Source organism: Euprymna scolopes, chromosome 31 (assembly GCF_053919585.1).
Source record: "Euprymna scolopes isolate OS-2025 chromosome 31, ASM5391958v1, whole genome shotgun sequence".
Lineage (NCBI taxonomy): Eukaryota > Metazoa > Mollusca > Cephalopoda > Sepiida > Sepiolidae > Euprymna > Euprymna scolopes.
The window spans coordinates 39,755,836-39,772,578 of record NC_136512.1 but is presented as its reverse complement, the minus strand read 5'-3'; the positions used below and the strand labels follow the sequence as shown (position 1 = coordinate 39,772,578).

The 16,743-nt window shown below is 33.1% G+C and overlaps 1 protein-coding gene across 12 annotated transcripts in view; it reads left to right on the top strand.

Moving 5' to 3' along the window:
* Positions 1–16,743, top strand: part of LOC145255699 (agrin-like) — a 2,182,525-nt gene that overhangs the window by 915,987 nt on the left and 1,249,795 nt on the right. The window lies entirely within an intron of this gene.

Genomic DNA, 16,743 nt, shown 5'->3' with positions numbered 1-16,743 from the left:
TTATTAAACCTGAATGGTCATCTACGAAATTCAACACATACCTATAATGTTCTCTGACCACCAGTTCCACGGGACTGTTCAAGTCACAATGCACAATTGATGGGATTTTTTTAGCCTTTTTGTCTGGTATCTTGCTTTGATAGTCATTTTCCCTTGCGTACAGACGTCACAGTTGAAGTTTTTTGATTTTTGTATTTTCATTCCATCAACTACAGTCGGCAACTTTTTGATATCAGGAATAATGCAATGTTCAAGAATTTTATGCCATGTCTGTAGATCATGGCAGGCGGTTTTCGATGGGACTATGCTATTTAAATAATATAGTCTTCCATTTTCTTTAATGTCGAATACAGTTCCATTTGGGTATACCAGTTTTGATTTATTGGGGCTAAAGTTTATATTTTCACCTTGTTTTGTGGCAGCTTGTACAGAAAATATATTTTGTTTAAATTTTGGTATTAGAAGAGCTTTTTCTAGAATACAGAAACATAGTTCACCTTTATTGTTCTTTAGCGAGATTTTCGCATTGTCTCTTTTCAAAACGATATCATTTACTCGACTCTCGTCAGCTAGTTCTACAAAATGATTTTGTGGCTTAAAGTTGGGATCAAAATTGATAAAATCAGATTCCTTTGTAATCACATGTGCCTAGGCCCCACAATCGACAAGAAAATTATTATTGTTTGTTGAAGCATTAAACGTACACGAAAATAAAAATGTATGTTCGCTAAGAGGGCTCTCCACATTTTTAATGGAGTCGCCATTTTGAGACCTGTATCTACATTGGAAACTCTTGTGATTAGGTCGTCCACAATTATAGCAGATAATTTTTGTACTTTTTTAGGAGAAAAATTGTTTTTGGCAAAGTTGCGGTTTTTATTCCTGGCTAGGGTATAATTTAATTTTGGTGTTTTTATGTGTGTATTTTTAAATTTCATGATATTTGTGGATTCGTTTTTTTCTGTGATCATTTTTTCAGTTTCTTTGTAACTTCTGAGTGCTACCTTGAATTGGCTAAAAGTCATCGGTTTTTCTTTCTGGGTTATTACAGTGGTAAATGGCTTGAAATCACTCGGTAATCCCTTAAGGACCATGGAAATTAACAGACTGTCACTTATAATTTCACCAGACATTTTTTAAGAATTTGCAGTCGTTTCGGCTCTCATAATATAATCAGTAATAGTTTCAGCTTCCATTCGTTTTAGAGAGGTCAGTTCAGTATATAAAGAAATACTTTTGGGTTTTCCTTTCGATAAATAATGCTCTCTCAATGTGTTCAATGCTTTGCAGCCATCGTCCAGGGCTTCTCTCATTACCAGTGATAGACTTTGTCATCTAAACACTGTATTAATTCCGCAAAGACAGTTGCGTTCTTTTCAATGAATTAGAGGTCGTTTCTGTTTTCAGGTTGTGTTTGAAGTACTTTGTGTAGCTTTTGTATTCGTAGATATCCTAGAAATTTAACTTGCCACAATTCGAATTTTGATTCGGATCCATCAAAATAAAGATGCGCGCTGGGCCCATAACCTCTAGAAGTGTAAACCATGTTTAGTTTCAGAACAGTTTCTGATGGTTCGTTGTTCTAAACAAGTCTTGAGAGGTGACTGGTTTGCAGTAGACAGTTCCACAGAGCAAAATATTCTTACCGTGTCGAGACGGAAAAAACATGTGAGATTGCTACAGAAAAGGTTTCATATTTATGGAGCAATTCTGGTTTCTGATTGGTTGGTAGCAGAACGTGAATTAATTCGATTCGTGAGTTCCTAGCAGCATCGTTTATAAATATAATCGCCCGACTGTGTGGGATCATCCCCCATTACACGTCCAAAATATTGCAACAGTATACATGCTTGATAGACTCTTCCCTTAGGAAACAGTTCATACGCTCAGTTGGTTATCCTCTTTCAATCTATCAGTAGTTTAAATGCACTTCTTGTATATACAAATGCTTACAAGTACGACATCCCCCCCCGAAAAGAAAAAAATCTGAGTTGCACCTGCTGATTCCCTTTCCATTTACTCACTACAAAGAAATACACTTATTTCATCATGTGAAAAATGAAATATGGCCAATAAGTGTTGAGAACATGCTTTGCATGGAGGGAAATCATATGAGAATGCATAGGAACTACAGTCGTAGACATGCTTAGATCTGATGACCTTAGAGGAATATTAACTCTGGTCAACATAGAGAGATGTGTTCAGCACAGGAGACTTGGTTGCTTTGGTCACATTGAGAGAATTGATGAGAGTGCTTTGCTAAATAGATCTATAATATTTACTAATAACTAGAGATCTATAGTGATAAGTAGTAGGATTGTACATATAAAAAAAAAACAGGAATAGGTTTAAGGCTCCAAAAATTTCTATCAAAATTATCTGTAAGGACCCATGGCATAAGGGATAAAGTACTAGGTAAAATTCAGTTGTAAGCGATACTTTTCTGGAAGTTGAATAATACAATTGGGAATTACTTTTACAGAACAAGCATGTTTCTCTCATGGATTAAATAAAAGGTCCTGTTAAAAATTCTGAGCAGATATGAAAGTTCGACATAAAAAATTCTGAGTTCCATGAGAACGAGGCAAGAGGTTATATCGGCCGAAATGTCATGCAAATAACACTCAAGATGTGAATAGTCCGAATAACCCAAACAATCAAGATCTAGAAGAATTGAGCTAGAAGAAAAAGAAGGCCAAGGAGAACACAGGAAGAAATGATAAAGATGGATTGGAGAGAAAGAGTGATGCATAGAGATCTGGGTTAATTTGGAAATCAATTTCTGAAAGCCATCCAACACATGACAGCATAACATAAAATTGAATACGATGAAAAAAATATATAAATAAATAAAAAAGAATTATGTAATTAAAATATTTTACTAATTTTGGAGACTTTTGAAAAATATTTTACAGGCAGAATTGAAACTGAGAAATACTGACTGCTTTGTCGCTACATTGACTCTATGTCGCCTCTCTCCAATCATGTGTAAAATAGCAAAGTAGGCTAGACTCTTAAGCCTCGAGTGAGCAGCTAATCTAGAATATAGAAAATCTCAAATAGTACCCCCTTTTAATTTTATCTAAGCTGGCTTGGAAAATATGGTAGACAAAAACCGGATATAAAATAGAACTGAGCCAGTGTTAGTGCCCAATCTGTTATGGATTAACAAAGCAATGTCCTTTTTTAACCTGTTTAGAAAGTTGAACAGTCTTGATAGTAAATTTTCTCTAAAGAGCATTGCAGAATCAGCCCAAACGTGATTCATGCACAATCTTTTGATAAGAGTCTCTGGAAGTTTTTATGATAATTTGATAGATTTTATGATCAATGAGAAGAATGTTATAAGAATGAATCTTGTGGTGAACTTGTATTGTTAGGAGATTAATTCTGCCAGGGCTCAAACCATTCTGACTGTGTGATCTCTTAAATCAAGCGACCGTTTCTACTTTGGCTTTTATTTTCCCTGCTATGGATTTACACCTACACGGCATGTGCCGAGGGTGGATGCATATTTCAAGCAACCAATTTTAGCGTTTTTTTTTTTTTCAAATTTATCCTTTTCTTGTAACTTTTTTTAATCAAATTGTACGTTCCTGATCAAAATCAAAATATAATAATACTAAGCTTTATATCTAGAATACTTATGCCAATTTTAATCAAAATTAACTATATGATTTGATTCTAGAAAAATACTTTCAGGGGATTTAAGAAGAAATTGAAATCAAGGTAATATTGCTTAATTGGTTTCAATCATTATGGATCAAATTCTATGTAAATCTGAAATATTTGAAATTTTAAATTGTAGGTTGTTCCAAAATTATGTTAAAACCTCTTCAAAATACTGCAAAAACCCAAAAATTTGAGGAATATTTGTTAATTGATGATAATACTAATTAAAATTTCACAAAAATCGGAGATAGCTAAATTTTCAAAAAGCGTACTCCCTTTTTATTCATTTTGCTTAAAACTAAATTAAACAATTGCCCACTTCCGACCCTTATGCCTAACATCTGTGTTCTTAAATTCATAAAGATCGGTTAATTAGTTTATGAATGAGTTTTGCACATGCAAATATAAAAACGTACCTGACTTTATATATATATATATATATATATATATATATATATATATATATATATATACTAGAAGACTTGACTTTCTGAATGGAACAGTTTAGCACCAGTTTTATGTTCCTATATGTTGATTAAAATCAACATATAAGGTTATATCTTTACATCTAGAAGATTTATTCTAATTTTAATCATGTATAAACTAGGAAATATATAAAATCTAAAGCTTAAACTTTAGAAGACCTTGCAGACAAATTCAATGCAAAGCTTAAATATTCGAATTTTCAATGTTGAGTGAATTAATTTTACCTGTCCTGAGACAGGTATTATTTTTGTATTTATCTTACACGGCCCCTATGTTAAATGTGGTATTGTGGTGAGATTAATGAGTATGATTACCAGAGAATGGTCACCGACCGCCACACCACACAGTTGATAGCCTTGTGCCCTGCTAGTATTTCATAAATTGAATTAAAAGTAAGGAAGTTATTTACCATCTATTTTGTTTGGATAATAGAAATGAAATATTGAAGCAATAGCTATAGCTAATCACATAGAATTGGACACCACTTTTTTTGTACAGTGCCATCCAATTGGGAAATCCGAATGCATTCTCATCTGGCGTCATATTTATTTGGCGTCATTATCTCGTTTGATGGCAGAAATTGATTTAATTCTTAGCCCATTTTTCACTTTTACAAAACAAAATACATCAAGCGTGGCTTTAGTTAGTCGTTAATGTTAACTCAAACGGAGTCAAGTAAGAATTTTTAATTTTCCTTCCACATACAACTAAAACAACTTTATAAATGTTAATATCAGGCAAAATGAACATTAAGTAGTTATAATAAAAAAAATAACATTCATCCAATACTTACGTGTGTTATTATATATATATATATAGAGAGAGAGAGAGAGAGATAGAGAGAGAGAGAGAGAGAGAGAGAGAAAGAGATAGATATACAGATATATATAAGAGGGAAAGGTAGTTTGCTTGAAGCATTGCTGGTAAATAAATATGGAAAAGTATAGGAAGGCTTTAGCAATGCAGGAAACCTGGTGTTAAAATTACGTGGCATATGAAACAAAATGGACGTGAAAGAGGGTCTTATAGAACTTATTTTTTTTTTTAGAGATTGTTACACATCAATATGTACAAATAACACAATGATTGGAATGCCGAACTAATTTAAAATAAGTTGCTTTTCTGCATAACAGGTCAATTATCAACCCATTTCCGGTTCCGTTTTTACGATATTTTCCATTTCATTTTTTAAACCTTTCTTTTGGTCCATTTCCTTCGGGGGGAAAAAGATTATATTCTCGAAATATCAAAGACGTCTCCCATCCCGGTTATCACAAACAATAAGTCTATTTTATTGCTTTTTATTTATTATTGATCAGGAAAATAAATGGATAGATGAAGATATAAAAAAACAAGCTCTACAAGACCCTTTTCCGTTTCTCCATTTTAGTCCATACATTACATAATTTTAACACCCGGTTCCCTGCATTGCTATAACCTTATTACACTTTCCTCATTTAGTTATATACATATAGAAGATATAGAGACTAATATATATATATATATATATATATATATATATATATATATATATATATATATATATAATCATATGAAATAAATCCTTTTACAATGAATTTTATGTAGACTTTTGTCTACCATAAAAAAGTCTGATTTTCAAAAGCGAATCCTATAAACTCTGTCGTCTTCACTTTGAAGACGATTCATCTTTCAATTTTTTTTTCTTTTTGTTCTCGTTTAGCGATTGAAGCCGAAGGAAATTTCATCGTCTTTTGTCAAGCAACTTCCTTTCACAGGAATTCAATCTGTGACTAAATCTATGTTTTGTCTATGAAAAAATCCTATAGCCCTCATAAACTCTGTTTGTTAGAGCATCGGACCGACTTCCTTTGCTGTGGAAAATACAAAACTTTTTTTTCTTATATCAGAAAAAAAAAAAGTATTGTTTGCTAGGAATAGTTAAGATTTATTCACGATTAAGTGACAGCAAATTATTATCGATTAAATAAAGGAGAAAGCGTATGTATAGATCTTCCCTTTGTTTTACACGTTCTTTCGGTTCGTAATGTGTACTATTTGGATTATGCGGCATATGGACTACTGTTCTTATGTTGGATGTTATTCTCACAACGTTTCAACCGATATAACATCCGACCTTCTTCAGGAGTGTCTTGTCGAACACACGAATGTTTATGCCAAATTTGGGAATCTGTGATGAAATTTGGAATGGACGCTTCCTTTAATCCACATCGTGTGTCACTTATTAATGGCTAGAGGTCACTCCAGGATACGGATTAATGAGTTTAAGATGGTCAGTAAGACAACAACTCAGTGATCGTTTTTGGTAGGAATTGAATAGATTTTTACTATTTAAGGGAGCGGGATAGCAAGAACTTGTTCACATTGGACTTGAAAACGACCATGTTTAATCAACGGGGAAGCAGGCCAGTGAAACAGAGTTCCACAGGCGGGCAATTCTAAGAAAAAAGCTTTGTTCATGGAATTTGCGTTTAGATTTGGGCATTGATAGAGAGAGGAAACTATTTGTATTAGTTGTAGCTTGACGAGCGTTTTTGTGAAAGTGACAAAATGAATGAATGAAGCTCAGACGAGTACTTGCTGTGAAAATAACGGTAGAGCAGAGACAGGTTTGTAACATCTCTTCTGTGAGAAAGAGGTTGCACAGAGGAGAAAGGCGCATCTCCAGTTAGGATTTGAAGCCAGTTTTGAACTCTGTCAAGGCAGTATAGGCTGCTCTGAATAGCTCCTCCCCAGATTTGGCAACAATACTCCATTTAAAGACGTATTCGGCTCTTATACAGATAGATGGTTTCCATCGGGAATGAGATACCTTTTGGAGTGGTAGAAGGACATGACCATCTTTCTAGTGACGTAAGCAAATGATTTTATGTAAGTCTTCCATTGCGCCTCACATGTAACGGTCAGTCCCAGAAGCATGTCAAAGCAGGGTGCTTCTTTGAGATGAGAGCCACTCATATCAAATGGGGTCAAGTGGGTATCAGAGCATTGGTGGGTGAAAAGATAGAAGCTTGATTTTGGATGCATTAAAATTAATCAAGCACCTTTTACCGCATTGCACCATCTGCTCAAGGTCTGAGGAGAGAGACCCAGAGAAATCTTGGTTGTTGTTGGTCTTTAATGTGTTGCCATAGATTGTAGTGTCATTTTTGTATATGTCGACGAATGAGCTTAGCATGTGATTTAGGAGATCATTGATAAAGATAAGGAAAAGAGTTGGGCCCATGATGAATTCTTGAGGCACGTTAATATTGATACTTTGCGTTCCAGTCTTCTGCTCCTTGACAACCAAGTTATCAAAAGATCCCAGAAGAGACAGAAAAACTGAGGATGAGCACAGTTCAGGGCATGTTGTTAGAAAGATATCTAGAAGACTTGTAAATTATCCATCACCATCTGTATCTGACTTGGTTCATTGATAATCTGTGTTAGGTCATAAGCAAGGGAGAAATCATGAGAAAACCTTTCTTCATAATCTGTTTTGTTTGAGGGACTAGCCATTCAACGTTGTGAACATTGAAATCTCCACAGACGTGAATGTTGTCTGAAGGATAAGCAGAAAAGTGTATGATCAATTTGCTTAACGATACTCTCAAAGATAGCTACTTCATCATTGTGATAGAGGATAAATATAAGTGCTGTGTTGTAAGTGCTACTCTAAAGCACATGTAGGGGTGTTTGGGGTCTTCTTTGGAGATGTCCCTGCCTCAGGGAAAACTATTCCTAATTTAGGCACATAGTCCATATCCATGGTAATCTTGAGGGTCAAGTTAGTATGTGAGGTTAGAATATCCTTTGATGGAGAAATTGGCTAAAGAAGCAGTTGAACTTATGCAAGTTTCATACAAGAATAATGAATTAAATCAGAACAATATAGGAAGATGAGTGCAGAACAGGAGACTTCTATAGTATGATAATATTGAAAGAAGGGATGAAAGTTCTTGGGTTAAAAGATGTAGAACAGTTGAGATAGCAGGTTCTGTTTGCAGAGGATGGCCAAGGACAACATGGGAGAAAGAGAAGGATAAATAAAAACCAGCCCAGAGATAGGTTCGTTTAGAAGTCAATTCCTTACAGCCATCTAACACATGCCAACATGTAAACCGGATATGTGCGTATATATATATATATATATATATATATATATATATATATATATATATATATATATGTATATATATATATATATATACACACATTTATAATACATGCACTCGCGTATTATTACATGCGTTGTGTATGTGTTCGTCTGAACATGATCTTTCTTGTGCAAGCATATTTATAAGTGAGATAATTGACGACTGTTTTCTATAAAATATTCATCTAATCTTTTGGACTTGATAAGCATTTTTGTGTGCCAATGGCCGTTTATTACAGGATGCAATATATTGGCAAGGAAAGAACGAGACTTCAAAGAGAATATTTTACTGATTCTTTCTTGGCAAGATACCATTTATTCCAGCAATCAACCCTTTTCTCTTTAACCAATTTTTTGTTTAGCTCTTTTCCTTTCTTATTCATTCGGAACCCAGCTAAGCTAACCACTCCCTAAACACATTACTCTCCACTACAAAAAGTTAGCCCTTCTCTACCTCGCGATCTACGCTTCATCCAACATAATCTTAAACTTCATACTCATAACCTACGTTTTTGGTGGTCTTTTTTTATCTTTCTCTCTCTCTCTCTCCCTCTCTTTCTGTCTCTCTCACACACACGCACACATACACACAAACACACACTGATTCTTGTCTTTCAAACTATCTAATAATTCAGTGGCCATTTCTAACGGGTTTTACTTCTGACATTTTAACCCTTCTTTCTGGTTGAAGGTATAATAGGTTTTGTATATTTTGGATATTATTCTCACCAAGTTTTGTCCGATGTAACCTCTTCAGGTACGCCTTGTCAACTCCAAAATAAATACATAATTTTGAACAGAACTCTTTATTTGATCCAACGTGTAGATTCTTCTCATGACCCAAATCGTGCAAAACATTAAAGAATATCTTATTTAACTGAGTTTTGTATGCTTTTTGCCTTGCTGTTTTTGCAGCTTTCCCCTTTTTCTTATCCCCCTTTTTGCTTAAGACAAGTAAACTCATTTATTATTATTATTATTATTATTATTATTATTATTATTATTATTATTATTATTATTAAGTAATAGTCTTTTATAATCAGTCGGTAAAAAATAAAGACTATATATTGGTTTATGGGTTGTGAAACGTTTGTAAGGCGGAAAATATAAGCATTTACCGAAATAAAAAAAAAAACAGAAAAAATTATGATTGTTGACTGATGTTTTTTTTCTTTGATCAGTGGAATGCCACCACTTACTAAACTTACTATATATATCTATCTATCTATCTATATATATATATATATATATATATATATATATATATATATATATATATATATCTGTATATATATATATATATAGTAAGTTATATATATATTAACATAAGTAAATAGAAGAGATTTAGAAGGCTATCACAATGCAGATATCTTCTATATACGTATCTCACACAATGCTTCAAGCGAACTACATCTCATTTTATATATTAACATATTACAAAGATGATACATGCATATATATATATATGCAATTTTTTTTCTATTTCAAAACACATGCAATCCCTAGCAGACATAGCTTCTCATATTTTATGAATACCCAATGAAGCTAACATCATTGCATCTACTGGTTTTATTCTCAGTTGATAAAAAAATAAATGCATATGTTTTCTTGTTTTAGTTTGTTCGATTCAAACTGAACGCTTATCTATAATAGCCTTCCATTAACTTTAATATTCGAATCACTTTATGATACTTTTATCTCAACAGATGGAATATACAACGTAACAACAACTGTGCACATCTTATTCTGATGAACATATATATATATGTGTGTGTGTGTGTGTGTGTGTGTGTGTGTGTGTGTGTGTGTTATCCATTTGAATAGATAATATACACATGGAATAACATGCGCTAAAAATTTCACATCTTAATAAACGAAATACCAGAAGCTGTCAGTCACTATGCGTCATTGATTATGTGCTGATATATATATGAGTATGTGTGTGCTTTTGAAAGAAACATTCTTGTTTTTTTTGTTTTTTTCAAAAGACTTTTTGTATTCCTACACGTCAGCACATTGGAAATAAATACAGAAAAGATATAAACATTTATATATTTTTCGTATTGATTTTTTTTTCATATATATATATATATATATATATATATATATATATGAAAAACAAATCAATATCTATAATATAAAGCTGAACGTGTGTGTGTATGTGGTCACGAATAGGCTCCTATATGGTTGACTATTTAAAAAAAAGCTGATTACATATAATGATAGAAGATGTGGTTCATTAAAATTGTGGGGTCTGCCTTCGCGCCTGGCTCCCAAAGTATGTAAATGAAAAATGAAAAAAAAAACGTTTACAAGGGTTTTTGATACAGATGTACATAAGAGTACTTTGATAAGTATGTTTCAACTTAAATAGGAATGGTATAATAAAATTGTGGGGTCTAAATTCGCGCCTGTACTTCATGGAAATATGGCACAAACTTACAAACTAACAAAGACTTTTCATATCTATTTGCGTAAGAATACTTTGATAATTATGTTTCAGTTTGAAGAAATATGGTATAATAAAATTATTGGGTGTTCGTTCGCGCCTGACCTCCATAGAATGTAAATATGTCACAAAGTTTAACAAGGTTTTTTAAAAGGGGTGAAGATCCACAATTACACCTTAACTTTAATCTTAATTCACGTTAGCTTTTATTTATTTTTTTGAGTTTAATCATATTGTGTCGAATAAATTCACCCCATAAATTCACGTTTCTATTAAAGTGAAAGCCCAAAAAAGGCGGAACTTTAAACAATTCTCGACACAAATTTTGCATAACTCTGTTTTTTCCTTCTCCACTTGCACGCGGCACTCTTTCGAAAATAGATAAATAGCTAAAATAATAAAAAATAAGAATGTTTCTTTTTATCGTGTCAAAAGAAGGAAAAAATCTTGCTCACGTGATTACATGTCTTTTTAAAAACATTTACATAACTTTTTTATTTTTATTTATATATCTGTTTAAACTTTTTTGTCAGTGTACTAGAAGGAATTCAGTTGATTACAACCCTTTCTGCGTGTTCTTTACATTACAATAGTACAACCCTGAATCCGACGGCGCAATACTACACCGTTCAATACTGTAAAACTAAAACGAAGCGGTTCTGCTTGAAAAGGGCACCATTTTCTTATTCGTATTTATATCGATGCTTTGCTTTAATAAAACTAAAGTAATTACGTGTTTACTTTTTTAATATCCCATTTTGTTGTTTCGAATTATTTTACTAAAGTAAGTAAAGCTTAATTATTTTTCAAAACTGTTTTTGTTTCTTTGTTTTTCGATATTTCGTCGATATTATTTAGTAAGAGTGTTCAGCAGAAAAGCCAACAAATGACTACCCAAAAAATAAATATACAAGAAATAAATGTTACCATAGTCAATAAAAGTTCAGTTCATGTTTTTTTTTTGTTTTGAAATAGTTTTTAATGCTCTTTACTTGAAATTATTTCAGCGAAGCGAAATTAAAACGAAATTTTAGACGATAACTACTTAAATGAATTTTTATATAAACTACACATGCCATAATCGAATATTCCTCAAGCACAAAATAACGGAAAACATTAAAATATGTTTATAATTATTTCTTACGTTGACGGAACTCTCTTAAATTGTTAACACAGAATGCTCAGGTGCCCCTCCTTCAAATTAAAAACGGGGCTCTCCATTTTAAAGTCGCTGCCATTTTGATTTTTTTTTTTAAACCGGTTCGGGAATTAAAAAAAAATTTTTTTACAAACTACTTAAAAATACAAACCAATGAACTTTTCTACTATAAAAGTAACTTTTATTGACTATGGTAACATTTATTTCTTGTATATTTATATTATTATATATATAGCATTTTCTCTTTGTAAGGAAACATTTTGTTGGTCACTCTTGGCTACGAATGGAAACAAAGTTGATATAAAAAAATATATTTTTGCAAAAATTATTTTTACTTTCATCATATTTTGCTTAGGGTAAAATTTTTGAGTACCAAAACCTATCTCTTTACAACCCCTTCCTTTTCATAACCTATCATACTTTCATCAATCACAGTCCATTTTCTGTAGGCTGGTTTTGAACCCAGTCAACGACGGGTACTTCTGCTAGTATATATATATATATATAAACTCCATTTGTAGAATATTTTAGCATGTATTTTGTGTGATTAAATATATAATAAAATAGCCTTAAGGAAAGAAACGTTGCTTAATTTAGCTTTAGTGCAAGAATAAATTTCTCTTTGTGCTGGGGATGAATCATTCTACCGGATGACAGACATTCATCTGCCATTTAAGAGACCTTAACCAAGAGATCATTGATGAATGTTAACCGTTCCTTTAAAAGTGTAATTGTTCGAATTTTTCTTGCACTTGGCTAACTGGGTACTTTTAAATACTTTTTCAGCAACCCAATTACTCTTATGATTATTAAAGCGATTAAAATCTTTCTGGAACCTTATTCCAGATTTTTTTCCATGACGTTGATAGTTCTCTTCTTCATCTCAGCTACAGCATCATTAAGGACACTGACTTAAACTAAGGTTGATACTCTCTCCTTCTCATCTTGTATTACTCTATTTAACAGCTTCGTTTTCTAACTATGTAGCTGTATGGATTGCATAGTAATATGACTTATCTCCTAGTATAATTCTTCTAGATGCTTTGAAACTATTTGGCATGTTGTTGATATATACATACAAATATGATATATATATATATATATATATATATATATATATATATATATATATATATATATATGCAGCGTGTATAAGATATTTGAGGACAGATACATACACCGAAAAATTACTACTGGAAACCGATAATAACGTTATTTTACTGAAAAAAAAGAAAAGTTTTCACAGATAATTATATTGTTTTGTAATTTTATTCGTTCAAATCTCATTCTGCTTGGATAATGAATGTAAGATATCCATCGCCCACATGCTAGAATCAGGTGTGCTTTGTCCATATTGAATATCATTCTAATAATGGAGATTGCATTATTTAATTTTACGAAGGTTCTCATTAATTTTCTTCTCAATTACCCACTATACACTGTAGTCTACAAGACTGAGATCTGGGAAGGAACAAGGTTAAATGTTAGTGGTGATGTAACCATGTACGCTGTATTTTAAAAATTGTTTCAGAGTTTATTAGCTCTTAGCAATTATCCTCTACTTTTCCTGACATAAGATTTGTATTTGATATTTTTGTGGACAACATTTCTTGGTGTTTCTTCACACACACCAGCTATCTTTTTCAATTGACCATATGGATTACCACTAAGGGTACTTAAAGAATAAATTCAGGTATTTAAATACTTTGAGTCTGTATAAAATTAATCTTACGTTTTGATAACTGTGATAAGTTTTTATAAGAAGGGGTCGATTTTATAATGCTGACAAATAGATCCAAATTAAAAATCCGAAATTTGTCTAATCCAAGTCTGTAGAAAGAGGCTAGAAACTTATCTGAAATGCTGAGGTCTAACATGACCATCATTTTTGTGTGCTATGCTCAGAGAACATGTACTCATATTTGACTACTATTTGTACACACAAGCTCGCTACTTGTATACTATACTGTGATCTTAGCCAAAATGTTAAAGTGACATTGCCTCCCTTCAGTCTAAAGAGACAATGGATACTTCCTGTAAAGTTGCGGCTGGTGTAACTTTGAAGCAAGTATTGTGCAATTCTAACCACAACATTTTCGAGTCCATATTGCATGATTCCAGTGGCAAGAAGAAATATAAGACGACTGGAAACAATGGCAACATAAACAGAAATAACATACAGACCCTAGTATTTCCAAATGGTCACATGTTTAATGCTGACCAGACCCAATATCGCTTAACTGTCGTGATCTAATGGAAATCGGTGTGTGCAGTATAAGAAACCACATTTTTCCAGAGTCTAACAGTCCCTATAAGATATATTTATTAAAATTAAACTTTTATAGTTACCAATGATTAAAACGATCTATAATGTTTCTCCCTCTCTTCTAAATACTCTCTAAGTCTAATAATACATAATACTATATATTTTGACTTTAGCCCAAATTGAACGGTCCTGGATATGACTTTAAATTATATCCAATGGTGAGGCCCCACCTTGCGGGCTTTGGGGAGTGTGGAACCACCCTTTAATTTCCATTGCTCCCAGGTCCACTCTGACCCGAAGTGGTTGTACCTGTTAGGGTCCCAACTATGGGTTAAATAGAAACCGACTTGAAAACAACAAATATATTCTATTAAATTTTTTTTTCTTCAAAATCTTTGGATTCGGCATTAAATAACCTGAAAAGGGTTGGTATGCCGTAAAACAAAAACAACCAACCAACCAACCAACCAACCAACCAAAATTGAACATATTGATAAAAAAGATATTTTAGAGAGGAGGAGGAGGAGGAGGAGGAGGAGGAGGAGGAGGAGGAGGAGAGTTTTCATTTTCCAATAAAAACATGCCATCTTCACACTTTCCTGTTGTTGCTGTGAAAACCATTTGATGGCTGAAGTGATTTTGACAGCAAAGCTTGTCAAAATACCAGACGGGACAAGCGGTAGTTACATCGTATGTTCCATTCCATTATGGTTTGGCTCGCTACAATTCAGCAAATTCAGCAAATTAAGCAAATCACTTCGCAGAACATCCCTTCCTTTTCTTTTATTTTTATTTTGAGACTCTACGAAAACTTGGAAATCTTCCCATTACTCCATTACTTCATCACAAGGTGACAAGTTCACTAAATATTGTGGTCTTCTCACAACGCAAGTATGTGTGAATCTGTGTTGCTGCACTTAAGTCTTTGAAACCGGCATCTTTATCTGATAAGGACGGTCAGTGTAATAATGGTGAGCACTTGTTTGCTTATGTCTGGAATCAGAATCGCTTCTTCAAACATTCAAATATTTCTACGAGTTTGATTTTTCGAAAACTAAATGAAACTGTCAACGCAAACACTACCCTCCTTTCTTCTTTAATTCTCGCCTGCTCTTTCGCTCGTCTCTCTCTTTCTTCTCTGTCTCCATTCTCTTTTTTCTTCCTCTTTTTCTGGATGTCTAGGTGTGGATTTATGCAAAAAGTTACAGGAAATAAGCTTATGAGTAACTGTGGATGTTGTCTTTTCCTCTTTCCTAATAATGCCGATATTCCACAGGTCTTTATCCTAGATCAGTGCTGTTTCTTCTCTGTATAAATGATCTTCTAAAGAAATATATATATATATATATATATATATATATATTATTCAGAAAATTAACATTTCTGCTGATAATACCACTTTCTATTCTGGTATAGCTTCCAGCCCTTTTCCCTCAGATCAGTTGATAAATTACAGAAATCAGAATCAATCTCTATATACGGCACAATCATGTTGATACACCGGTTCTTGCCAGATCACCAAAGATAAACAACGTTTATTTTGGCCAGTACCAGACAGGCGACCATTTGGAAAGGCGAGGCACTGCATGTACCACAAGGTAAAATACCAGTTGAAAAACTGGCGCAGTCTATCCTTCTCTCGAGGGTAGATGGGACTCTCTTAAGCAGTGGAAGGCATCCCATCTAGTGATGGCGTCACGATAAAAAATACCCTTTATATCCCTGGCGAAGCATGAAATATTCAGCTACCGACAAAATTCAAATTACACTACAAACTTGTGTAGTAAGTTCACCATGCTGAATGGAAGGCGATCAATCTTTGTAAGTTGACAACTTCTTTTTTCAGTAGATTCTTTCCAAGAACTGCAATCTTGTGGAACTCTCTTCCTGCTGACTGTTTTTCTCCCATCTATAGCCTTGCTTTTTTTTTTTTTTTCAATAGGTACCTCCTGTCTGAGATAATCATCTTTTGTTCTTATTAGCTTCTTACATCAATTGACTTACCTTGTCTCGAGCGATTTCCATTAAAAAAATAGCTGCACTGAGGAAAGCAATGTCGTTTACACATCAACTGTATGTTATACGTAAATAGTAAAATGCTTTGTATGTTTTTCGCAGGTTTTGTTGGTTGCTATTTCTATGCAATATCAATGTCTTTGGGTTATTAATCCCAAATTCAGTCGTTTTGGAAGTGTTATATTCTTGTTGCCTTGAAGCAACGTCCCAGATGATGAAAAATCAGAAGTAAGCTTCCAAAATATTTAAAGATCATATATGCATGAGAATCCGTGAGTTCTACAGAAACGACAGGTCATGTGACTGCATAGCATATTGGGAGATTATTTTTTAAAGCAGAGATTTGAAAAGAGACAACGAAAAGCAGACAAGCCAAAATGTGAACATGTAAAGTTCAAAGTAGCTTAAAGCCTCCTTTCCTTTTTTTTTTTTTTTGTTGTCTGATTATTAAATCCATCTTATTATTTTGGGACGCTTTTTAGGAAGAGTGGTTTAATAACTTGTTAAGTATACATTTTGTCTTTTAAAGCGTGAGCTTGGAAGGACGATAATAATCC